Raw genomic sequence first — 26,834 nt, 5'->3', positions numbered from 1 at the left:
ACAAATTATTCTTTCCCCTCCACTCTCCCCTTATTAACCTGTCTTTCTTCGGTGGAGATAATTTGCCTGACTGATAAGTGGTGACTGATCTTCGCCGTCTCACACATTCAGAGTATAAAGCAATCAGCTGAGTTACCAAATGATGCATATGATGTGTGAAATTTCCCTCAGTTGTAATTCAGGGAAGCCTTTAAACAAGGGTTGTGCATTCATTTCCAGTCCAGGACAGCGCCATGGGCAAAGGAGATGGATGTGGGCGCAGTCCGCATGGATCTGGGGTTCTTCTGCATACAGCAGGCATTGAGACCACCTGCCTCACTGTTGAAGGGAACTCTCTTCTCTATGGTGGGGACGGGGTGGTTCTTAGACGCAAGCAAAATTCTCTTTTGGGGGTCACTGTAGGGAAATGTTCATGCTCTGTTGCTGTGTTTCCCAAACTTGGGTCTCCTGCTGTTTTTGGGCTACAATTCCCATCATCCCTGACCACTGGTCCTGTTAGCTAGGGATGATGGGAGTTGTAGTCCCAAAACGGCCAGAGACTCAAGTTTGGGACACACTGCTCTTGTATAACATGGCATAGAGTGAAACGGAGTCCTGCTGAATGGTGCGCATTGATGTATATACGTAAAACACTTTTTTGGGATCACTCGAAAGCCCCATTGATACATGTTCATAAGTTTTGGACAACCAACTCCCATCGGCCCCAACCAGCATGGCTGCTGTAGCCCAAAACGTCTGAAGGCACCAGACTGGTGAAACTTGGTCTAGAGCAGGATGGTTGCATCCACAGCTGCAACATCCACTCACATGGCGGCTCAGGTGGGTTTATGTACTAGTAGATATTAGTGTGGTGCGGAGCCACACAATCTGCCCAGACCACGTGGTCAGAGGTAATGGACACAAGAGACAGTGTGATATGGCACATGCTACGAAATGTACAAGTGAGGCTTAAATGTCAGTTTCTACACAGACCCCTGCAGGGTGGACATCTCAGTGGGGGCAGAATGCTGCCTATGAAACAGTCTTAAGCAGGACGAGGGTCAGATGCAGCATAGCTTGCTCTGTCTCTTGAAAATTACTACAAGGAAGAATGACCAAAACATGGCCTGTTCCAAAGGACACAGTACAGAGGTGCTGGATGGCTCTGAGAACTTTCTGTCTATGAAAAGCAATATGGACAGTCTTTACTTCCGAATCTCAAGCTATCCAGTCCACAGTCAGGTAGGATACTTTAACAGCCCCCATGCCCATTGGAAATTATTCTGGTTTATGGAAAGTTTCAGCCAGCACTGTGTTCACTATGTGTTGCTTCTGCTGTTGCTTAATTTTAATTGTGCTTTCACATTCTGTTGTGTTGTTGTTTTCAAAAAAAGAGAAAAATACAACTGTGGCTTTGGTGAAAAGCAGCCATAATTTCTTTACATCTACAAAATGGTTCCAGTTTTGTATATTTTCTGTCTGTCTTTAGCTGTAAAATGTGCAGTGGGTTTGTTTGTTTATTTATTTATTGTATGGGGGGAGGGGAAGATGAAAAATAACTTTATTAGCAGGAATTGGGACTGCACCAAAATAAAAACAGACTCAGAAATGTTTCCCAATAAATAGAGATGCAATTAAATTAAGAGTAGCTCTGGTTAAAATAAAACATGTCTTTTTTTCCCTTCCTGTTTTTTTTTGTGCAAGAATCTTTTACGGGAGAGAAGGGTTCTATTTAAAGGAAAGTACTGGGCAGGAAACAATTACATTTTATTCTCCCTCTGTAATCTCAGAGCTGCAAATAGCTCTAACTATCTTAGAAACGATAAGGGGAGCCATTTGTTCTGTTAACAATGTGTTCTGTATCCTCAGCTCGACAGAATTCTTCCTATTGCACCGCAAGAGGTGCATTTATTTATTTATTTATTTGCCAATGAAAAGGTGGTGTGTGTTTGAGGAGGGGGACGTGGTTGCAGACATATAAGATGAGGATTCACAGTGTGATGGCATACAGACTTTTTCTTTTAAGATCTTAAAATGAAAAAGAAAAGTATTGCATAGTTTTATCACGCCGGAAAATGCAGGGGAGCCATAATCCATTGCCCAGTAACGCTATACCAATAATTTTAGCCAATGGGGCTTAAGTGTGCCTGAATGGGTGCTGGATTGCAGTCATTAGCTGCATTTATACTTATACAGATCACAGGTGATTGGCAAGTCTAGAATCAAGCTATCTATCCTTTAAATATATTCATGGAAAGCAAAATAGGTATGGCTGTCATGCTGCAGCCCAGACAACCTCCATCATTAAAACGACATTGCCAAACACGCTTCTGCAAGGTGGCGAAGCAGGCAAGACTTTGCTTTTGCCCCATAGGAGGAGGGAGGAGCGACTTAGTGTAGGAAGGACGAAGCCGTGGCAGCAACCTCATCTGGTTGAAGGTAAAGGAAAGTTTTCTGGACTGCAGCCTGGCCAACCTTATATCAAATATGGGGTTCATTCCCCCCAGAGAGCCCCTGCTCTTGCACTTTGGCAGCTGAGAAAGCTTCCCGTTTTGTAAGGCTGCAGACATTTTTATACAGAGAATTATTTTAATTTATATTGACATGGTGCAAGCATGTGGGGATGCTTGGTTAAGCACAGTGTCTGCCAGTCTTGCTGTATCCACTGGGGGATAAGAGTCCAGGCCAAAAGTGGGAGTCCAGTATCACTGGTAGGAGCAGACCCAGGAATAGGAGGGGGTGTAATTCTTTGGCAGCTCTCAGGAGATCACACAGAAAGGCTCCCGACTCTGTAGCTAGCCCGGGGATAGACACAGAGAGGCAATTTTCTCCTAAGCCAATCATTTGACCTTCCTGAGCACAAGGGCGTCATTCAGTGCTGGTATATTTATTTAAGGAAGGGTGGGTGGTTGGTTGGTTGGTGGGTTTTTTGGGTTTTTTTTGGAAACTTGATGAACACATCTTCAGTCTGTGAGAGAGTGAGACAGGCTTTGACCTTCTGGGTATTTTGACTTGCTAGATTATAGGAAAATCAGGTTTCCAACAACACAGCCTCACACCCCCTCGTGTTTTCTGTCAAGATTCAATCAGCATGCTGTCTTCACTTCCATTTGTGCTGTAAAAGGATGCAGTTGGCCCAGGAGAATGGTGCATAAGCCCAGTTACTGGCTTCCTTTGCTGTGTGGCCTCCTGACCCCCTGCTGCCTTGGGGCAGTGCAAAGCAGCTCCTATCAGCCGTTGGGTTCACTTTGCAAAGAACAAATTTTGGCACACAAAGCGTCCTACAAGGGTAAGGTTATTGGTTTGGGAGTCTTTGGAGCAGAAAGGCAACAACTATTATTATTCGTTTGATTTCTATACCGCTTTGTATTTTAAAGAAGAAACCCTCGAAGCAGTTTATAACACATTAAAACATCAGATAAAACAAACCAGAATAAAACAAATTGAAGCTTCAAGGAAAATATTCCAGATCCAAGTGACATTTTGCTTTCCCTGTATTTATTTGCCTACTTAATTTATGTAGCTGCCCCATAGCAGAAGTACTCTAGGAAGCCGGTGTGGTATAGTGGTTAAGAGTGTTGGATTAGGACCTGGGAGATCAGAGTTCAAATCTCCACTCAGTCATGAAGCTCACTGGGTGACCTTGGGCCAGTCGCAGTTTCTTAAACTACTTCACAGGGTCGTTGTAGGGATTGACTGAGAAGAGGGGTGAACCATGTACTCCCTAAATAAAGCTCTTCTGCTTATCTGCTTAAGGAAGCTGGAGGGAGCAGCCAGATGGAGATGCCCATCGCCAACCTGGTATCCAAAGACTTGCAGTTGGACCCACGTCGGATGCAAAACACCCCTGGTGCCCGGGGATTTTCTAACACTGGGCTTGTCATTGCACTAAGTTAAAGTTATTTATAGCCCACCTTTTCCCCAGTCTGGGACTCAAGGCAGCTTACACAGAAAAAAAAATAGAACAAACTAAAACATAGAAAAGGCAATCATTAAAACGTAATTAAACACAACTAAATGTTCATGTAGTAACACAGGGGGGGGGGGGGAAATGAGTTTGGAGTGGAGCCATCAGAGTTCCATAGCTATCCCTATGGTTGTCATGCGAAACATTTTCAAAAAGGCAGGAGTCGCCAATGTTAAAAGAAGCCTGCAGTGGCATTGCACCTCTGATTATAAAGCCTGTTGCCCTACTTCTGGCCTCTGCTTCTGTGTGAAAGGACAAAGCGGTGCATGCAGTAGTCGAGTGCATTTTCCCACATATGCACAGGATACAAGCAAGATACTGCCCTGAGACAATTGGATTTGGTATTGTTTACTCACCTAATGACCTAACATTCTGCAGCTCCGCCACCCTGCCCCATCCAACATGCCTCAGAGACAGAACTGCAGGCGTGCATCATGCCGAAAAGTTGAGCATTTCCAGCTGCTCTCAGCCTTCCAAGGCTGTTGAGAGAGCTGCTCTCTCCTACTTTTATCTGTTTTTCCATCTCGTTTTCTCGTTTATCCTAGGCCGTGCTTTAACTCAAATGGAAGAATCATCTGTCAGTCACGTCCCCCTTCTAAACCCCATCTTCGAATGGACAATATCATTCTGCCAGAAACAGCTGTTTTAGTTTGTTTAAAAGCAAAACATCAGAATTATGTACAAGATTCAAGGCAGGCCCTGTATCTTCAAACTGAAGGGGTTCACATGGGTGGGAGGAATCTGTGTGGAAGAAGGCCAGGAAGAACAGCCATGTTATATGGTAGGAAAACGTGCTTTCCCAGTATCTGCAAGAGGAGAGCAGTTGAGAGGTTCAAATAATGCCCCCCCCCTGTTTATTTACCTGTACGCAGAGATATCTGTGTTATGAGCTAGAAGCCCTCCCCAAAATAGCGAAACCAATATGTAAACATTTTCTTACTGGCCTTATGTGCTGTGATGGAGGTTTTTAGCTAGAGAACTTTGCCTGGTGCTTAAAACTTGTTTTGGTCCATGGCATGCTAAGGCAGTGCCTGCTTGGATAGAGACATGTTGGGGTGATGTTTCACGCTCCTTCAAGGAGTGGGAAAACTCAAGGCAGCTGTAATGTGAAGAGTGTCTATATAGAGGCCCGTTTAAAAACGAATGATTAAGAAGGCATTACAGGGGTGCAGAAACAAGCGCACAGGCAGGGTTTTCCCACAAAGAAATGTCTGTTCGCCCCCCTCAAAACCCAGGCTGCTGCTTTTGCTGGTTTTTTTTTTTTGACAGGCCTTGCGGAAGCTCTTCCAGACAAAGCTGGTTCTAACTCACAACCTAGCAGGAAGCTCTGACTCATTTGCAAGCTGCTTGGAAGAGTCATCAACCATAACTGTGGCTACAAAACCGTCCTAATTTTTGTACTCCTTCGTTTTGTTTGCAATTTCCCCTCATCCCTCCTCACTCCCTGTTTCCTGCAATATACTGCCTGATTAAGAGGTCTGGGAAAGCTCAATGGCTTAACACATTTTTTGTGACAGTTCAGTTGGTTCCAACGTAATGCCCAACTGCGAATTTGGGAGTTTTCACCTTTGGACCACTGTGCTTACCTTTGCTTCTTCTGGGGGAGGGGGGGCAGTCAGTTGACCATTGGTGCCCTTGTCCCCCCTCTAATAACCTGCCACTTCAAAGCCCAAAGGTGGATCCTATGGCATAATAACAGTGCCTGGCTGCCTGGATAGAACTGCTGCACATTAAAAAAAAACAAAAAAACACCAAGGCTGTGGACCTGTCAGAAGATCTGTTTTTGCTCTTAAATAAGAATAAAAAGAAATGCAGAATTCTGCTATTCTAAACAGACATCTGTCTGGCAGTGGGAGATGGCAGCTGAAGATGCGCCAGCTGCTGAGACTGCCTGCTCCACAAGTGTTGACATGTCCTGTCCTAAGGTGCTCAGGAAAATAAATCTGGGGTCTAGGAGACAAAGCAAAGCAGACAGCACCCTCCTGTAAAGCTTTTTAACAAGCGCCCAAAAGGAGGCGATTGTATGCTCTCATGTTTCCTCAGCTGTTGTGTTGGTTGCTCACCTCCCCAATCCTCACCCATTGCTTTCCATTCTCCCCTGTTTCACAGAGAGACAGTGAAAGGAGGAGGAGGCATAAAATTTGAGCTCAATTTATTGAAAGGGAGGAGGCAGCTTCCGTCAGCCAAGAAGCGCTGCTCCCCCTAGATGCATGAAGCCTGAGTGCAGTGGTTTCGTGGCGAATCGGTACTCTGCACATGTTCAGAGGCATTACTGTTGTAGCCTGCCTCAGATACCAGCCATATAAATACATTTGATATCCAACTGCACATTTCCTGGGATTCTATAGCAAGCCATGATGTGTACTGTAGGCTACATTAGCGCGCAAAGTATAAACTATCAGGGCACAGAAAATCATGTTTGCAAGCTTCTTGTATCCCATCTTTTTTTAGCAGTATTGACTGCAAAGGAAATGAAAAAAAAAAAACCCGAAAGTTAACTTTTCTTCTGTGCCTCCTCCAGGAGTAGCAAACAAATTGCCCACCACATGCTCACTGCAAAAGAGGAAGTCTCCTAAAGTTATTCTTCTGTGATACATTATAAGACAGATGGTCTTAGGAGGATGAGAGAGAGGGGTATGCAATCTTTGCAATTATGTGGGGAGGGTATGTAAACTTTGCTGGTTTCACAGAAATCCTTAACTGGGGTGAGGGATAGAATCCAGGTTTTTGGGATCTAGCAAGAGGTGTGAAGCTGATTATCTGTAGCATCAAAAAGCATTTGCATCTAGCCCAGTATCTCCTCCTCTGGCTGGCAGTGACTCCCCCAAGATCTCTCACAGAGGCCTTTTCCAAACCCTGTTATCAGAGAGATAACTGGAGAGTGAACTTGAGACCTGCATACCAAGCTTATGCTCAGCCACTGGGATGTGGCCTTCCTCCACATGTGGAGTCGGCCTCATGGGGAACAGCCAATATGGCATGCTGAGTAATGAAACGTGCTCCTGCTGCTGCTGCTGTAGCCCCAACTACAGGTAGGTGACGTCACTGCTACCCTACTTTTGACGCGGGTAAGCTTTTTGCTACACCATCTGCAAAGAAAAATCCTAGAGTGTCTCGGCAATTTATTTTTAAAAACCAACTATGAAGGCAATTTAATGTTTAATTTAAAATAATAAGAGTTGGAAGGGAACCCGAGGATCATGTAACTCACTCCCCTGCATTGCACGAATATGCAGCTACAGTATCTCCATACGGCGATTGAACCTGCAACCTTGGCGTTACCAGCACCACGCTCTAACCAACTGAGCTAATAGATTGCTTTAATTAGACAGTTGTTTTAGCAGGCAGCTTATGAGCGGCCTTATAAAAGCCTGGATAGCTCAGTTGGTTAGAGTATGATGCTGATAATGCCAAGGTTACAGGTTTGATCCTCCTGCATTGCAGCGGGTTGGACTTAATGACCCTCAGGGTCCCTTCCAACTCTAATTCTATGAAACAGTCAGAGCTTCCTTTCCTGGTAGGATAGACAGACACACACACACACACACTCACTGAAACCATGTTTCTATGGGCATGTGTGTTCAAATTGCCTTCAGTAGGGTTTTTATTTAGAGATCTAAACATCTTAGTAGCATTTTTGAGCTTGTAATAGAAAATGTCCCTAGTGGGAAAATGCCATGCATTTTTTCCTAGCTTCACATTTGAAAAGAGGGTTCGGCGTTTCTCTCGCTGCCCCTCCCAAGCACTGTAATTCCCACCGCGGGCAACAAAAGCTGTGGATTTCATTCAGCTCTATTAATATCCTCTCCATCAGTCTGGCTTTTGAAGCCAGGCTCAAAATTAGTTGGAGGCCGGCTGGAAATAGCAGCCCGTTTGCACTCTTGTCTCCTTCTTCCCTTTCCCATGTCACTCCTGCCCTATTAATAGCCTCTACAACCCGGCCATTTATTCACTCAATAAACAAGTAGTAAAATGTCAACATGACAGGAATACACAAGTGGAGGGACGAGGAAAGGGTGGCAGGGGGAGGGAAGAGTTAAGTTGCAGGAGCAGGTCTTCTCCTTCACTGGCACAGGGGGCCAAAGGGTGGTGGCATCACCACGCACTGCCTCCTTTGTGGGAGAGTTGCCCTAGGGAAGCCAGGGCAGCAGGCAAGCATCCTCTGGCCTCTTGCCATACCAGCCGGGGCTCTGAGGGGCCTCTGGGAGCTTGCACCCCTGCCTCCCAGGAAGGCCATCCTACCCTCGTCATTCTGCCAGAGAAATGGAAACTGCAGGGGGGTTGCTTCTCGCCTCCCTGTCGAGGAGAAAATATTATTTCTACTTGCACAGCTGAAGGGAATCTGCACACTACAGCTTCAGTCAGCAGCCATGGTCTTAAGAGTGGCATGTGTGCAAAGTGCAAGTTTTGGACCTCTTTTTTTAATAGTTACGGTATCACTTGTAAGCTGAGAATGTTTGATAGAAAAGCAGGGTATCATGTTGTTGGCAACCGTCTGTCTTGAGAAGCAACAGAGTGCACTCCTGGGGCTGAAGTCAAACTGCTGAGTTAGCAGCACCAAATTGACCTCTGGGGTACAAGCCTGGCTAGTGTGTATGGAGGTCCTTGGCTACCCAGGTGACGAGACCCCCCCCCCCCGGCCTTCCTGATGTAGCCCAAAGGAAAGTAGAGCATTATGTTTGACACCAGCTTGGCTGCAGGAGTTGCCAGGAGGCGGCGTATAAGGCGCCATCCAACCGTCTTAGGGACTCAACTCTGGATTTGCGTAGGGTTTACTTCTTAGCCTTTTCTTTTCCTGAAGATATCCTGCATGGCAGCGGGGGTTTAGGATCAGTCTTCCTTCTCCTGGATGGGCTACCTTCCCAGGTGGATGAGCCCCACCTGCCCCTCCTTTCCCTCCACAGCATGTGCAGAAACCGCTTTCTTGACTGTTGGCTGAATAATTAAAGATACTGCTAAAGCTGGGGATCGGCAGCTGGAGACTCCAGGGCTTTATCTGGCCATGCACTGAGCTGGCTCCCTCTCACTTAAAACTCGATGTCAACAAACACTACTGTGCGCATTCAGTGTTCAACTCACAGTCACCCCAATGTGCACATGGGTTTGTGAGTATACCGCAAGTTTCAAAAGAATAAACCGGGGTGCACTGAAGAACCCTTACAATAGTAACTAGCATACCCGGTGGGGTTCACATGTTCTCTATTTATCCTGGAGAACCTATAATTATGATCGTTGCTGAGAATCACGTTCAGCTACTAGCTCTTCCTGTTGCAAGCTGACCCTGTGGGATGTTCTAAATGGGAGCATTGAAACAGCAGGCTCTGAGGAAGAAACAGCCTTGCCTTGTGACTCAAAACACTTCCAGACATTCACCGGCTTGTTTAAACTAAGAACAAATACCTCCATTGGGGGGGTGGGGGGAGAGACAGGCTAGTGTGCAGGACTGTTAAAAAGCAACTTGGCGCTTGTTTAGGAAATGTTTACACCTTCCAAGTCACCCTGACTTCCAGTGGGGACATAAGCAAAAACATACCCAAGACTTTTCCCTGTGCCGCTGCTCCTTCTGCCTCCCAGACTCTTCCCTCCACCTCCCAGGCTATATACCTGTATTGTGATTGAATAACAGAAACAAGCCGCCTTCTCTTTCCCGCTTCATCAGTATATCCAGTTCCCATGTTCTGTGCCTAGATGGATTGCACTTGAATCAGCTGCAGTCCTGCAAACACCCTCATTTTCTAGTTAAGGCCTAAATGAATCCTGATGGACAAGACCTGGAACGGCTAGAAAAGTGATTCTCTAGGATGCTGGCCTGGCAGCGCTAGTGGTGTGCAGTTAGGAAGCGGGGAGGGCGAGGGAGAAGGCAGGCAAGCAGGAGTGATGGGGAAGGTGAGAATGAAGACCGCAAGAGTGAAGGTTGCGGGGGGCGGGGGCTAAGATATGTGGCAACTGTCTGTCTCAAGAAACAACGGAGTACACCTCTAGGGGTGAAGTCAAACTGTGGCGTTAGCAGCACTGAAATGATCTCTCTTGGGCACAAGCCTGGGCAGTGTATGGAGGTCCTGGGCTGCCCAGATGACAAGACCCCCCCCCCCCCGCTCAGCCTTGCTGATGTGGCCCCAAAGAGACACTCCACTCCAGATTTGTTTTTTTTTTTTGCAAGTATTTTTTTATTTTCCATCAGCAAACAAAATACATATACATTCATCAAATAAAGTTTCACAATTGTTACACAAACTCCGCCGAGCTTTCCTGACTTCCCTCCTTCTCTTCTCTGGTTTTTTTATTGTTATAGCTATTCCCTCGCTTTCTCTTCATTCCCACATGTTTTGTTGTCATATTGTTATCATTTTTTGTTATACATTTCTGTCCTGTTACAAGAAGTTCGTCAATCCTGTAAGTGTTTACATATCTTTACAATCTTTTACATAATCCAGAAATTTACCCCATTCCAATTGAAACCTTTGGTCACTTTGCTCTCTTATTTTCCCCGTCAATTTTGCCAATTCAGAATATTCCATTAATTTCCTTTTCCATTCATTTACCGTTGGTACCTCTTTTAATTTCCAATTTTGCGCTATTAATATCCTCGCTGCTGTGGTGGCATATAAGAAGAATCTTTGATCTTTTTTTTCGATTTCTTCTCCAACTAAACCAATCAGGAAGGCTTCTGGTTTTTTCGTAAACGTATATTTAAAAATTTTTTTTAATTCATTATAAATTGCTTCCCAATAAGGTTTTTTTTCACATGTCCACCACATATGGAAAAACTCACCATCTTTCACTTCGCATCTCCAACATTTCTTATCATATTTCTTATATATTTTTGCTAATTTTACTGGGGTTAAGTACCATCGGTACATCATTTTCATAATGTTTTCCTTTAAGATTATACAGGCAGTAAATTTCATATGATCTTTCCATAGTTTTTCCCACATTTCGATTTGGATATTGTGCCCGACATCTATCGCCCATTTTATCATAACATCTTTAATCTCTTCGTCTTTCGTATGCCATTCTAATAAATAATTATACATCTTGGATAATATTTTCTCATCACTTTCTAAAATTTCCACTTGAAATTTCGATTTCTTATTATCAAAATTACGTTTTCTTTTGTCTTCATTAAATAGACCACACACCTGGTGATATTGGATCCACCCAGTCAATTTATCTGCCACCTGATCATAAGTTTTAATTTTCCAATCTTTCTCTGATTCAATCAACAAATCCTCATATGTTAGCCAATTTTCTTCCTCTGTATTAATTTTCTTTATTGTTAATATCTCCGTGGGTGATAACCACCTAGGTGTCCTTCTTTCTACCAGTTCTTTATGTCTTTGCCACACCTCGTACAGGGGCTTTCTAAATACATGTGTCAAAAATTCCCTATGTACTTTCACCTTGTCCTGCCAAAGGTATGCATGCCATCCGTACCTGTTGTTAAAGCCTTCCAAGTCCAATATCTCTCTATCCTTTAAAGTTATCCACTCTTTCAACCAGGTCATACATGCTGCTTCGTAATAAATTTTTAAATCTGGCAATCCAAATCCTCCTCTCTCTTTTTTGTCTATTAATAATTTATGTTTGATTCTTGGACGTTTGCCTTGCCAGATGAATTTTGACAGATTTCTCTGCCATTCCTTTAGCTGACTTGTACCTTTTATCACAGGTAACATTTGAAAAAGAAATAGGACTTTCGGCAGGACACTCATTTTCACACTTGCAATCCTTCCCCACAGAGATAAATTTAGTTTATTCCAAATTTCTAAATCTTTTTTGATTTCTTTCCATGTCGGATCATAATTATCACTAAACAGATTAATATTTTTAGGTGACAGCCAAATTCCTAAATATTTAACCTTTTTTACCACCATAATGCCATACTTTTCCTGTAATTCCTCAATTTCGTTCTTATTTAAATTTTTGACCAGTATTTTTGTTTTTTCTTTATTTAGCCTAAAACCTGCTAGTTTCCCAAACTCCTCTATTACTTTCAACATTTCTCCCAGACTCTGCATCGGTTCCTCCAACGTCATAACTAAATCATCCGCGAAGGCCTTTATTTTGAATTCTTTTTTGCCAATCTTAATTCCTTTAATGTCTTTTGTGTCTCTTAGTTTATTTGCTAAGACTTCTAGCACAACAATAAAAAGAAGCGGCGATATTGGGCATCCCTGCCTTGTTCCTTTTGTAATTGTAAATTCATCTGTTAATGTAGTATTGACCACTAATTTTGCCACTTGTTCCTTGTAAATAGCCATAATCCCATTTAAGAATTTTGTTCCCACCTCCAACTTTTCTAGAACCTTCATCATGAATTGCCACGATACATTGTCGAAAGCCTTTTCGGCATCTATAAAGATTAAGGCTGCTTTTTTCTGTATTTTCAAATCCAAATACTCAATTAGATCTACAATTGTTCTGATATTGTTTTTCATCTGCCTACCTGGAAGGAACCCTGCTTGGTCTTTATGAATTATTTTATTTAAAACTTTTTTCAATCTGTCCGCCAATATATTTGTAAACAATTTATAATCTAAATTCAATAATGAAATCGGCCGATAATTTTTGACATTTAATGGGTCTGTGCCTTGTTTAGGGATTAACGAGATAAAGGCCTCTTTCCATGAGTTTGGGACTTTCCCATTGGTCAAGATCCCATTCATCACCTCCAACAACCTTGGTACTAACTGAAATGCCAATTCCTTATAATATCTCGTCGATAAGCCATCGGGGCCTGGGGCTTTCCCTCCTTTCAATTTTTGTATTGCGCATTTGAGTTCTTCTTCTGTTATCAATGCATTTAATTGTTCTTGATCCTCTTTTGATATTTTTTTTGGTTTATTCTTTTCTAAATAGTAATCCATCTCTTCTTCCTTCTCTTGTTCTTTCTGATAAAGATTTTTGTAAAATTCCTGAAATATATTTTTAATTTCTTTTGGGTTCTCAATTATTTCCTCATTCCTTTTGATTTTATTTATTATACTCTGTTCTTGTCTTTTTTTCAATTGCCACGCCAATACTTTCCCCGTTTTGTTGGCATGCTCAAAATTCTTTTGTCTTAACCATTTTAATTTCCACTCAATTTCCTGATTGATTAATATTTCAAATTGGTTTTTCAGCCCCTTAATATTTTGCTTCAGATCTTGATTTCCTGGTTTTAGAGTTAATTGCCTTTCTTTATCTTCCAATTCTTTTAAGATTTCTTCTTTCTTCTTCTCTCTTTCTTTCCTTTTACCAATGTCTTGGGAGATCATGAAGCCTCTTATCACCGCCTTGCTGGCATCCCACACCATGTTCAGGTCTGTTCCTTTATTCATATTCAATTCAAAATAATCATTTAATACCTTCTTTGCTTTTTCTACTACTTTGCTATCATTAAATAAACTCTCATTCATTCTCCACCTGGTTTTAGTGCTTTCTCCCTTTAATTCCATATATACCGCATTGTGGTCAGATAATATTCTCGGCTGGATCTCTATTTTGTTCACCTTAAAATACAATCCTTTAGTAACCCAGATGTGGTCTATTCTCCCTGAACTTTTGTTGGGCTCCGAAAAATAGGTATATTGTCTTGTTATAGGGTGCTTGGCTCTCCATGCATCTATCAAATTTAGGTTCTCTGTTAGCGTAAAGAAAGTCTTTGGCAATTTACCTTCTGAGCCTGAGCTTCTTGAGGATCTGTCCAATGCCGGGTTTACAACCCCATTCATATCACCCATTAGGATTTGTTTTTGATCCGCAAATTCAAGCAATGTTTCCTCCAACTTTTTATAAAATTTAGCTTTTTTATTATTCGGGGCATATATCCCCACCAATTGTATTTTCTCACCTTGCCATGTTATTTGTACAATTACCACTCTCCCTTCTTCATCTTTATACACCAGCTTAGGTTCTAACTTTTGTTTTATATAAAAAACCACCCCTCGCTTTTTCTTTTTATCTGCCGACACAAAATCCAAACCCAACCTTTTATTTATTAATATTCTTCTGTGTTTTTTGGCAATGTGGGTTTCTTGTAAACATATGACATCTAGTTTTTGTTTGTTCAAAACATGTTCAACTTTATTTCTCTTACATTTATTGTTTAAACCATTTATATTGCAGGATTGGAGTTTTAAAATCATATTTCGTTTCCGATTCTGATGTCTTATAAATTCTTTCTATTAAATCTTTCTACAAATTGGTGCTCTCGCTGTCTTCTTTCTCCCGTTCCTCTTCCTCTTCTCCCTCTTCACTTTCCTGGTCACTTCTTTCTCTCCCTTCTTCTTCTTCGTCCTCTTCTTCCTCTTCCTCTGCCCCTCCTACTGCTCCTTCCTCCTTCTTCCTTTCTGCTATTTCTCTTACTTTCTTTCCCTTCTCCTCCTCCTCCAGTCCTAGCTCCTTCGGGTATCTCCTGGTGAACTTCTTTAATTCTTGTACATTCTTAATCTTATATCTTTTGCCTTTAAAGTAGAACGTCAATCCCTCGGGGAATTCCCATCGAAAGCTTATCCCTTTCTTCCTTAGGGTTTCTGCCAACGCATGATAAGGCCCTCTCTTCTGTAAAAATCTCACAGGAATTTCTTTATATATGCTAATTTCTCTGCCTCCTATTATCAATTTTCGAGAGTGGCTTAATCTCAGAATCTCATTTCTGATATCTAATGAATTAAACATTACCAAGCAATCTCCTGGTAATTTTTTCGCTCTGGCCTTTATAGATTTTACCCCTATTCTGAAAGCGTTCAGAATAGAATATTCCACCACTTCTTGTTTCGTGTCCAGCCATCTAGCTAATTCAGCCACTAATTTTTGTCTTATATTCTCGTTGGCTTCCACCGGAATCCCGCGGAATTTGAGATTTAATTGTTTTTGCCTGAGTTCTAACATAGCTAAATTGTCCAGCATTTCTTCTTGGACCCTGTTTAGATCTCCAATTTCTTCTTTTACCTTCTCCGTGTCCTTCTTCGTTTGATTAACTTCCTTCTGAACTTTCTTTACTGAGTTTTCTATTGTTTTAGATTTGGTAGTCAAATCTTTTAATTGTTCTGTCAGCTCTCCTACTACTTTCTCAAATTTCTCATCCATTGACTCCTTCAGGTCTGTAATTTTTTTTTCAATATTCTGCTCGCTTTGTCTTATTTCTTTCTTTATTTCTGATAATAGACCTTCCCATTCTTTCCCTTCCTCTTGCTTTGAGGGCCTTCTATCCCCTGGTGTTGCACTCCCTTTATTCCCCTTCATTTCTACTTCAGAATTTACCTTCTATTATATTTTTCCAACCACTAGGGGACCCAGGTCTCTCCTAAATTACAATCTTTTACCCTACAGACCAATTCCTGCCTATAGGTGGCGCCTAATAGTCTGTGGAGAGCGTCTATTTTTTACTCAGTTCAATAATCCTGTCTTCCTACTTTCGCTTTCTTTGTTCACCGGAGTCCCGGAGTTGCTTTCACTTTCTTTGTAGCGGCTCCATTTCTTCTCTTGTTATTTTGTAGACTGAATATAGGCAACAGTTACTCTTTCAGTCAGCGATCAGTATCGGAAAAAGTCTAGAGAAAGTCTGGAAAGTGAAACGACTAAAAGTCACACCTGAAAAGCAAGCCCCTTCCCTCCCCTTCCCTCCCTTCCAAAACACCCCCGAAGCCCAAAAGCTCAGTCCGGCGGCTGTAATAATTGTCTGGTTTCCCGCGACGAGCGTTTTGACTCTCAGTCTCTGCTCAATCGATGTTTGTAATCCAAGGGATCGTTACCCCTTAAGCCAGGAAACCAAAAGATAATTTGTAATCCACGGGGGTCGATACCCCTTACTTCAATCCGCCGCCTGCCGATCTGATCCTCTTGCGCTCGGAGGGAGGGGGGCTTCAAGGGTTTCAATGTAACAGCTTTACGGATCTCTCCAAACCCCAGTGCTTTTCAGCTTCTCAAAACAACCCTTTTCCCCACCGTGTCATGCAAAACCCCCTTCTCCTTTCTCCTTTCTCCTCTCCTTTCACTTCTCTCTGTTCTGGGTCTGCCGACACGATGGTGAGCCGATCTAAAAGTCTCTTAAAGGATTTTCAAAAGTCACTTTTCCTTCTATTCTGCCCCCGCAAGATCCCTTGGGTTTCAGATACACTCTAGTTCTTCTTCTTCTTTATGTTAATAAAGTCCTTTAAACCACCCGTAGGTTTTACTTCCCGGGTAGTCAGTCAAAACGGGTTTTACTCACTTTACAGGAACGCTGTTTTTTTGTTCGTCTTGCACAGTCATGCCCAGCGCCATCTTTTCGCCAGAGTAGAGACGGACTCCCTTTTTGCGTCTCTTACTCCCGTCCAAATCTGTACAGTTGCCAATTCTTAAATTATAGGCAGCTCGATCTTTCCTGCTGCTCCCGTTTTTTATCTTCTTTCCCTTTTGTCTTGGAAGCGGGCTGCTTTTATCCGGATCTCGAGGCTTTGCGCCGCTGGGGGGGTGCGATGTCCCCTACTTGCGTCCGCTTTTCACCCCTTATTCCTGAAGTTCATGCTCAAACCTCAGGTCAGGAGTGCAGCAAATGACGCTGCCGGGTACACTGAGCTTCAAGGTAACCCCCCTTGAAGCGACGGGTCCGCTTAGCCTTTGCGCGACCCCTTTTTCCCCCAGGTACGCCTGGAACTCCCAAGAGGGATATTCCACGATCCTGCGATGGCTGCAGCTCCACCGGAAGTCCCTCCACTCCAGATTTGTGAAACATTTACCCCTTAGCCTCTTCTTCTCTCAAAGATATCCCTCAAGCAGGTCCGTCTTAGAGGGATCGGCCGCCGTGGCGCAGTGATCCCTTGGCGCCCCCGCAGTGCTGCCTCTCCGCCCGCCTCCCTCCCGCGCTGGCTGCCCCTCGAGAAGGGGGGTGGGCGAGCGGGGGATGAGGGGCGTGGCGCTGGAGCGGCGCGGGGCTTTGCGCGCCCTCCCAGTGCTCCAGCTGGGGCTCCGGGAGGCGAGGGCGGCCGGCTTGCAACCCGCCTGCCCATGGGGGCGGGGGTGGGTTGGGGAGGGGGCGCCCGGTATGCCAGCGGGCTCACGGGGGCGCCCCTGGGGGGCCCGGTGCCCTGGCGCGCCGCACCACCAGCCCCTATGGACGAGACGGCCCTGCCCTCAAGACAGCAGCGGTTTAGGATCAGAGTTTTCTTTCTCCCATATGGGCTACTTTCCCAAGCTGACAAGCCCCATCTGCCCCCCACTTTCCTCTGCAGCACTTGCAGAAACCATCATTGGACCACTGGGCCCACTATTGCTCTCGCCCACTCAATCCGCCAGAGCCTGCCTTTGCATGCAGGGGTGCTAAGAAGATGGGTAAAGGTAAAGGTACCCCTGACCGTTAGGTCCAGTCGCGGACTCTGGGGTTGCGCGCTCATATCGTTCTATAGGCTGAGGGAACCGGTGTTTGTCCGCAGACAGCTTTCGGGTCATGTGGCCAGCATGACTAAGCTGCTTCTGGTGAACCAGAGCAGAGCATGGAAACGCCGTTTACCTTCCCGCCGGAGCGGTACCTATTTATTTACTTGCACTTGACGTGCTTTCGGACTGCTAGGTGGGCAGGAGCTGGGACCGAGCAACGGGAGCTCACCCCGTCGCGGGGATTCGAACCACCAACATTCCAATCGGCAAGCCCTAAGCTCTGTGGTTTAGACCACAGTGCCACCCATGTCCCCAAGAAGATGGGAGGGGAGATGAATTCAGGTGAATTCTGGGCTGCAGGGATGCTGGCAGCCTTGAGGAAGAATTCACGGCTCCAACCATGGGAGGTGGGGGTCGTCGTGTTTCCTTCTGGAGCCTATGTACCAGAAATGAAACACATTCTGTCAAAGGTGAAAGCATGCATCAACATAACCTAATATCCACCAGGTCTATCAGCATTTCAACAGCCTATTTCATTGGAAACTGAAAATTCACCACACGTTGAGTGTCTGGAAATAAATCGCCACAGAGGTGTAGGGTGTATAACCTCAAGTATTCTGGCTAACCTAAAGATGATGCTACATCCAACCCTTTCAGAGGAGGTTTAACAAATAGCATTGAAGATGTTCTGTTCTCATGGGCATTTGATGCATTAGCCCAAGGGCTATAGCTAGGAGAGCTCTGTTTGTCTCGCCACCTCCACCGGCCAATTCAGAACCTCCTGGCCTCAGTTCTGTATCTGGAAATAGCAAGGGACTTCCTTCTCAGAGATGCCATGTCCCCATTCCTGAGCCGAATCTAAGGCTTGTGCAAATGATCGCATATAACAGCCAATTTGTGTGCATGTACAGTACTGACCCCACAATAAACTGGCCACCTAGAATTACCCTAAGAAAGATCTATATCACACGTTGCCTGGGACGAATGGTAAAACAGTGGCCTCTAATGTCCAATAGGGAGATTGCCAGGTTCATGCAACAAATATGTGCAGAATGAACTAGGGAGCAGCTGGCTTACTGCCTGCTTAGTATTAGTATTTCAAAGTATGATTTCTCATTTAGTAATCTTAATAATAAATGTGGAGCTGATGATCCAAGGCTATCAGGGCCTGACTGCAGGATAAAAATATAGGGTGGTAATCAATTATATTTTACCCAGAGCAGACCCACTGGAAATAATGGACATTGTTAAGGTTCATTAATTTCAGTGGGTCTACTCTTGAGTAAAACTTCATTCACTACCACCCACATTAAACAAGAAACATGAATTTTAAGTATGATCATGCTTCCCCATCATAAATTCAAAGCGCACATGACTTCCCCCCCCCACAAGAATCTTGTGAACTATAGTTTAAGGGTGCTGGGAACTGTAGCTCTTTGTAAACTGTTTTGAAGTTTTGTTAAAGGCGAGCAGTATACAGATCTTATGAAATGAATAGACCTAAAGACAAATCCAAGAAATTGCTTTCTTCAGACAAAATTACAAGGTAGATTGTATATGAAGGTTCTGAGAAAATGTCCTTTAGTTGCTGGGAAGGTTTGTGGTTTGTAACAAGTTTTCTTTTAAAGCCAGCAGGTTCTTTGGATACCACAGCCGTTTCCTTGCTATGGTTGGGACGTGAAGGAAAGGTACATTCTGTTGTGAAATATTGACAGGAAGAGATTTTTTCTTAGAAGTTTCTGGTCCTCCTATGATGCAGTAAGGCAAATAAATAAAACGAAGGCTCCCTCCCTCCCCCCCAACTTGGAAAGAAATGGAGACAGGACATCTTTGGGATGAATCAAAATGTCTCTCATGTACCGGTACATAAAAGGTCTCTTTCTCTTGAAAGCCCAGCCCAGCCAAAAAGGAAGCTCTAATGTGTGGTGAATTACAGGCCCAACAGACTCTGAGGAAACCCACAACCTGCGTACTATTCAGTGCCCTCTTTTTAGCCAAAGGCCTGGCTGCTTATTTTGGATGCCGTTGCCGCTCCTATATCTCCTGGATTGGGCTGTTCCAAGAGGTGTTATTAACCTCCCATGCAGCTGCTCAGAAAGGACAATTGGGGTCTTTCTTTCAGTCAGAGGGGGAGCATACCTCTTTCCAAGGTGGCTGTAGAGGTGCTGGATGAACCTCCACCCAAGTCCCTCAACCTCATTTAAGGTTATTCATGTTTTTCAGCTGAGGAACTGCTCCCAGAGACCGATCATATAGCGCCAGCACCCACTGTGCACCTGTTTCTTCTCTCACTGATCAATCAATGAGCCGCTTCGCACATTCAAAAAAATCAGCGAATGGCAAACTTCATGGACAGCTGAATCCATGTTCCCCCAAATCCTAGTCCAACACACCAACCACTAGGCCAGGGGTCAGCAAACTTTTTCAGCAGGGGGCTGGTCCACTGTCCTTCAGATCCTGTGGGGGGGGGGTTGAACTACATATATATTTTTTGGGGGGGGATGAATTGATTTCTATGCCCCACAAATAACCCAGAGATACATTTTAAATAAAAGCATACATTCTACTCATGTAAAAGCACCAGGCAAGCCCAACAAATAATCCAGAGATGCATTTTAAATAAAAGGACACATTCTACTCAAGTAAAAACATGCTGATTCCCGGACCATCCGCGGGCCGGATTTAGGTGATTGGGCCAGATCTGGCCCCCGGGCCTAAGGTTGCCTACCCACACACTAGGCCATGTTGGAAGGACACTGCTAACAAACATAGAGAGCCAGTGTGGTGTAGTGGTTAGTGTTGGCCTAGGACCTGAGAGACCAGGGTTCAAATCACTGCTTGCCCATGAAGCTCGCTGGGTGACTTTGGGCCAATCACTGCCTCTCAGTCTAACCTACCTACCTAACAGGATTGTTGTGGGGATTAAATGAGGAGGGGGGAGAGCAGGGCATGCCACCTTGAGTACTCCAGAGCCACCTTGACTCTCCAACAGTTTGACTTGAAGGCTCACTCTTCCACTGTTTCCCGAGACAGACAAATGCCAACGACAACAACAAATAAATGCAATACATAATTCAATAGTGTAACTGCTAATGTCATTAGATGCGGAACATCCAGGGACATAGTTTTAGGGCAGGCCCTCCCTGCATTTTGGACTCCACTGACTTTATTCCTCAGCAGGTTCTGTATCTCTGAATATCACTGTATATTGCAGGTGCAAATGGTACTGAAAGCACAATTTCGTGTAAGACCCCTGATAACATCATAGGCACAAATCATCATCCATTTTCAATAAAAAGGATGTCTAGAGGGGTGTTGGAATGCAATAGATTTCTCTTGAGTTGCATCTGCTTTTGATGCAGGTGGTCCCTGCTTCAATCTCTGAAATCTGCTAGAAAATCAGTGCGTCCTCGATTTCCTTCTCCCCAAATGCTCTGTTATTCGCAACCTGTGTGGGTCCTGCTGGGTTTGCCATGCAGAGGACTCTTCTTATTTCATTTGGCTGGGGTCAAAAGGATGTTCCAGGTATCCTGTCTACCCAAATAATAAAAGAGTCGTCAATATTAAAGTAAGATAGGTTATTGTGTGTGTTTTTAAGACAGCTTGTCGTGGCCTATATGACATTCTTTCATTCAGATTATTTAATCTTCCCAAAGCCTTCCCCCTCCCTCCGCCAGACCACAGCCTCAAAAAGATGGGTCAGACGAGAGAATGAACACGAAGTGAGAACATGCACTTAATCTCAGTAAATATACTTGTTCCCAAGAGCCACCCCAAGACATTTTGCAGTTTGAAGTAAAGTAGTGCCCAAATGGTCTCCCTCACAAGCTAGATCCAACCCCCTTTAGAAGAGGGGTTGCCAACATGGCACCCATGCAAGGTATCAATAACTCACAGAGCACAGCAGTTTGCTTTTCCTGCTCCTTTCATGCTTGCAGCGGCTCAGCCTTTCCTACTTGGAACACTCTCCCTTAAATATGGCCACTTTTCACTGAGTGTCGGGATAGGATGCCTACCCTGCCTTCTGTTCTGAACAGAGCAGAAGGCAAAGGGCTTCTCATTGTGGGTGAACATGGCAGTAGCTGATGTAGGTGCCTTTCCCCTGCTAATTGGAAGGCATACCCGCACCATATTATGGCCCTCTCTCTTTCTGCTTTTAGATATGGCAGCCACTTTGTGTTGTGCCATGCCCTCCCACAGCAGCCGTTTTGGGATTTGATGTACAGGTAGTGTGCTGAAATTCCAAATGTGCCCACTGGCCCAAGGAGGTTGGCGACTCCTACTTGAAAACAACACACTGCATTATTTAAACACCAGCTGCTGCTGCCGTCATCTATCTGCACACAACCACAACTCATGGTGCTGCCTAAAGGGGGATGTAAGGCAGGGCCAGCCCTGTTGCCCTCAAACCCATATTTGCTGTCATAATTATTTTATTATTATTTATTTAAATTTGTATACCGCCCTTCACCCGAAGATCCCAGTGCAGTTCACAATGGAAAATTACAAAATGAGAAATACAAAATACATAATAAAATATAAAAACAAATCAATAACCCTCCTCCCACAAACACATTTTAAAAGCTGTAAAATGTGTTTTGCTATTATTTAATCTCACTGTAAATATGTGGTACAGTGACAATAAAGTATTTCTATTTCTATTAAATAATAAATAATGCAAGTGGGAGCTGATGGGGAAAATTGTAGGAGAGAACCAACAGACAGGATAGACTGGCACAAAACTATTCCCATGCCTACTAATTCTTCCAGCAAAAGCACCATAGCTCATGGCAGAGTTTATGATCAGTGGTAAAGCAGAAACTGAAGGGACGCAGGTGGCGCTGTGGTCTAAACCACAGAGTCTAGGGCTTGCTGATCAGAAGGTCAGCGGTTCGAATCCCCGCGACGGAGTGAGCTCCTGTTGTTTGGTCCCTGCTTCTGCCCACCTAGCAGTTCGAAAGCACATCAAAGTGCAAGTAGATAAATAGGTACTGGTCCAGCGGGAAAGTAAACGGCATTTCCTTGCGCTGCTCTAGTTCGCCAGAAATGGCTTAGTCATGCTGGCCACATGACCCGGAAGCTGTCTGCGGACAAATGCCGGCTCCCTTGGCTTACAGAACAAGATGAGTGCCGCAACCCCAGAGTCGTTCGCGACTGGAACCAACAGTCAGGGGTACCTTTACCTTTAAAGCAGAAACTCCCAAAGTTCAATCACCAGCATCTCCAAGCCACGCTAGAAATGTCCCCTCTTTGAAACCTTGGAGAGCAATGGTTTGCAGACCCAGCCACCTAGCAAGGGCAGCTATCAGCACTCATAGGCCCCACCACAGTTCTGAGCTCCTGGCAGCTGCTTGCCAGGCCTGGGTACTGTTCAAGTAATGGTTGGTTCCTCACTTGGAATCCTACTTGAAAACACCTACATGAACTCCTTTCGTATGCTTTTCTGGAACCTAACCCAAGCCATTTTCCTTCCTCTCTGTTTGCTTGCAAAGATGAGTTCGGTCTTGTCAGATTGCTGGCCTCCTTCACATTACACATACTATTAACAGATGTCCACAGCCAATAAAACAAAGACAAACTGGTCTAGGTGTGAAGTCACTGGCTGGTGTTCTTTGATCAGCCACAGGGACATTAGCAATGGGAGGAAAAGCTATAAATGAAGGGCTGTTTTTAAATCCTGCGCTGAAGAGTGGTGGGTTGTATAACTAGGCAGGCATGGATTTCTTTCTTTCCTTCAGACATCTCCTCTATTCTCCTTTCAACGTGATGTTCCCAACAGGAAAGTCAAATGCTAAGGGGCTGAGTTAGGAATAAATGACCAACCTCTGGTCACTTTTTACTCCGTGAGACCAGCTCTTGATACATCCAAATGCATCTCAGGTCCCACCCTTGATTTTCCACTACAGACCCAGCCAGTCAGCTTCTCCACCCTTCAACAGAGTTTGTGCTCCTCAGCTTGGAGTAGGGCTTTCAGCTCACCCTAAATCACCCTCCCCAGCTGCCAACACAATACAGGAGCCTGGCATAAGGGCAGGGAACTGATGCTACAGCCACAAAACCAGCAGAAGTCACCATTTTCAAGCTGCCTCACATTAGGGAACAGTGAACTTGCCTTCAACTGCAGATAACTTTCACACAGACGTGTTTGATTCTTTTACTATTATCTCCAAGGCTGTTGCTGTTTCTGTCTCTTAGTGTGTGGGTTATCTATTGTTGCGATTTGTTGTTGACACCATGAAAAGCTGTTTCTAAATTTAATAGCAGACAGTAATTCTTGCAAAAAACCAAAAATGTAAATCGCAGCCTCGTGCAAGAGTGAAACTAAGGTCCAAACGGCAGTGGCGTCGCTAGCCTCTGCGCTGCTGGGGGCGGTGGCAGCGCAGAGGCACCCCCTGGGGGAGGGGCACGACGCGCGCGTCGTGACGTCATCATGACGTCACGACGCACGTGTATACAGAAAGGGGGGATTTTCCCCTTTCCGAGGCTTTTTTCGGCGGGGGGGTGGTGGTGACCAGCGAGGAGGGTGTGACGGGTGACCCCCACCTCGCTGGTCGCCCCCCCCCCGCCGAAAAAAAGCGGCGGAAAGCGGAAAAAGAAGTAGAGCGGCGCTTAAACGCGCCTGCTCTGCTTCCTTTCCAGGCTTTCCCCGCCCCCCCCGCAGTTTTTTCGGCGGGGGGGGTGGTGACCAGCGAGGAGGGAGTGACAAGGGTGACCCCCACCTCGCTGGTCGCCCCCCCCGCCGAAAAAAAGCGGCGGAAAGCGGAAAAAGAAGCAGAGCGGCGCTTAAACGCGCCTGCTCTGCTTCCTTTCCAGGCTTTCCCCGCCCCCCCCCCCGCAGTTTTTTCGGCGGGGGGGGGGGTGACCAGCGAGGAGGGAGTGACAAGGGTGACCCCCACCTCGCTGGTCGGCCCCCCCCCCGCCGAAAAAAGCGGCGGAAAGCGGAAAAAGAAGCAGAGCGGCGCTTAAACGCGCCTGCTCTGCTTCCTTTCCAGGCTTTCCCCGCCCCCCCCCCCGCGGTTTTTTCGGCGGGGGGGGTGACCAGCGAGGAGGGAGTGACAAGGGTGACCCCCACCTCGCTGGTCGGCCCCCCCCCGCCGAAAAAAGCGGCGGAAAGCGGAAAAAGCAGAGCGGCGCTTAAACACGCCTGCTCTGCTTCCTTTCCAGGCTTTCCCCGCCCGCCCTCTCGCGGTTTTTTCGGGGGGGGGGGTGACCAGCGAGGAGGGGGTGACAACCCCCCTCGCGGGTCGCCCCCCCCCCGCCGAAAAAAAGCGGCAGAAGCACCCCATCCATGTGCTGCTGCTCCGGGGGTGACGGAGGGAGCGGCGGCGCGTGGGAGTGGCGGGAGGGGCCGCCGCTTGACACCCCCACCCGCCGCTGCTCACCCTGTCACTGGGGGCGTCCCGCCCCCACCGCCCCTCCCCAGCGACGCCCCTGCCAAACGGAAATGGATCTTATTTATGATTACATTTAGATCCCTTCTTCCCTCCAAAGAGCTCAAGATGGCAAACATGGTTCTCTCTGTCTTGCCCCCATTTTATCTTCACAACAACCCTGTGAGGTGGGTTAGGCTGAGAGGCAGTGGCTGGCCCAAGGTCACCCAACAAACTTCACGACTCAGTGAGGATTTGAATCCTGGCCTTCCACGTCTTGTCCAACACTCAAACCACTACACCACACTAGTTTAGGACATTTTGCCGAAGGCAAGGCAATGCTTTCACTGTTTTTTCCTGATGCACAAACAAAAAAGTCTTGCTCTTATGTAAACTGATCATGTGCGCATGTTCTCCTTTCCCTTATTTTTGACATGCTGAGGTTCTGTTGCTGATAACTGGTGGAGCAGTTGAAATAGAGAGTTGAACTTGATATAACAACTGGGCAATTCAGGAACTGCTGAATGCATTTTACTGTGACTCAGTTACAGGAGACTCAAACCATTTTTAGCTCCTTCCTCCTTCTCAAGGCTAAATACTTATCTTTTAAATAGTCCATAGAACGAAAACAAACAGAGCTCTGAAGCATACTGGCTGTTGACTGGGGTGCCTGTTTGAAGGCTGCAGTGGGAAAATAACGCCAAAACAAGCAAGTATGCAACAATATTTGTAAAGCCTGGAGAAAAAAAAACACCTGTAGTGAGCCCAGCGGGTGGGGGCAGGGAGGGGGAGAAGGTCTCATTTGACCACAGTGACTTCTGTCTTCCAAGTTACTTTCCACTTGCTGCAAGTTTGTTCCTTTACACTTCCCCCTTTATTCACAAAACTCTCTTTTAGTTCAGCTGTTTTGTTTGGGCTCAGTTTTTTTATATTGGCCAAGCATCCCTGTTGATTCGGGTCCAGAGCTGAAATTTCATTGGCTTTTAAAATTTGTTGTGCAGGGTGGGGTGGGGTGGGGACGACAGGATCTCATCTTTGCCAAGTTTTTGAAGGGGATCTTGGGAAGTATTTGTTAAATATAGGTGTGTGTCAAATTTTATGCACAATAAATGAGTTCCTGGATGCAATCCTATGCACACTGACTTGGGACAATAAATCCAGCTGAAATGAAGGACTTCCAAGGATAGAACCAGCCTTGTGTCTTTCACGCCTTTTTGTCTTATGCTGCTCAGCTATAGGCAGACAAATGCTGTGAAGTAGCGAAAATGCAAAATTATATAGCAAATGCGCCATTATAATTTTAGCCTACCTGCATATTAAAGTAATCCAGGACACTGACCAGGCTTGTGCCCTGGAGAAGTCACTTCAGGTACTGTGATTCTCCAGTGGTTTGATTTCACCCCTGGAGGCGCACTCCATTATATCCCAAGACAGATGGATGCCAACAACAATATCTAGGAGGCATTAATTTTAGCAAAAATGTGCTTGCATTCCTTGTTGCATTTACAAACCCCGTAAACTACTGAATTGCCAAAGAGCTGAAGAGTTGCTCAATCATTACCACTGTTTCCCCCCTTCCCCTCGTTGCTAAGGATGCGAATTCTGGTTTCCTGGACTTGTCAGGTTCAGATGGTTTTGCTTCCACTCAAAAAAAGGGGTTTCTGTTTTGCAGATCAATTTAGTCACTTACACCTCCTAGTGGCCATAATCTGACAGATTTTTCTCAGGCAGCCTGAATTGATGCACCTTAACCTAGAAGTGTAGGCAGATGATCACTATATATTTATAGCACATTGCCTTCCGCCCCAAAGAATCCTCCTGGGAACAGTTGTGTCCGTCCCCCACAGCCACAGTTCCTTAACAAACCACGGATCCCAAGATTCTTTGGGGGAATGTGGCTTATGTATGGCGTAGACCTGCTCTCATCCCACTAATTCAATGAAGCTTTGTTGTTGTTGTTTAGTCGTGTCCGACTCTTCGTGACCCCATGGACCAGAGCACACCAGGCACTCCTGTCTTCCACTGCCTCCTACAGTTTGGTCAGACTCATGTTGGTAGCTTCGAGAACACTGTCCAACCATCTCGTCCTCTGTCGTCCCCTTCTCCTTGTGCCCTCAATCTTTCCCAACATCAGGGTCTTTTCCAGGGAGTCTTCTCTTCTCATGAGGTGGCCAAAGTAT

The sequence above is a fragment of the Lacerta agilis genome, chromosome 5 (genome assembly GCF_009819535.1).
Source record: "Lacerta agilis isolate rLacAgi1 chromosome 5, rLacAgi1.pri, whole genome shotgun sequence".
Lineage (NCBI taxonomy): Eukaryota > Metazoa > Chordata > Lepidosauria > Squamata > Lacertidae > Lacerta > Lacerta agilis.
The sequence above is the reverse complement of the archived record's forward strand: the minus strand, read 5'-3'. Positions refer to the sequence as shown.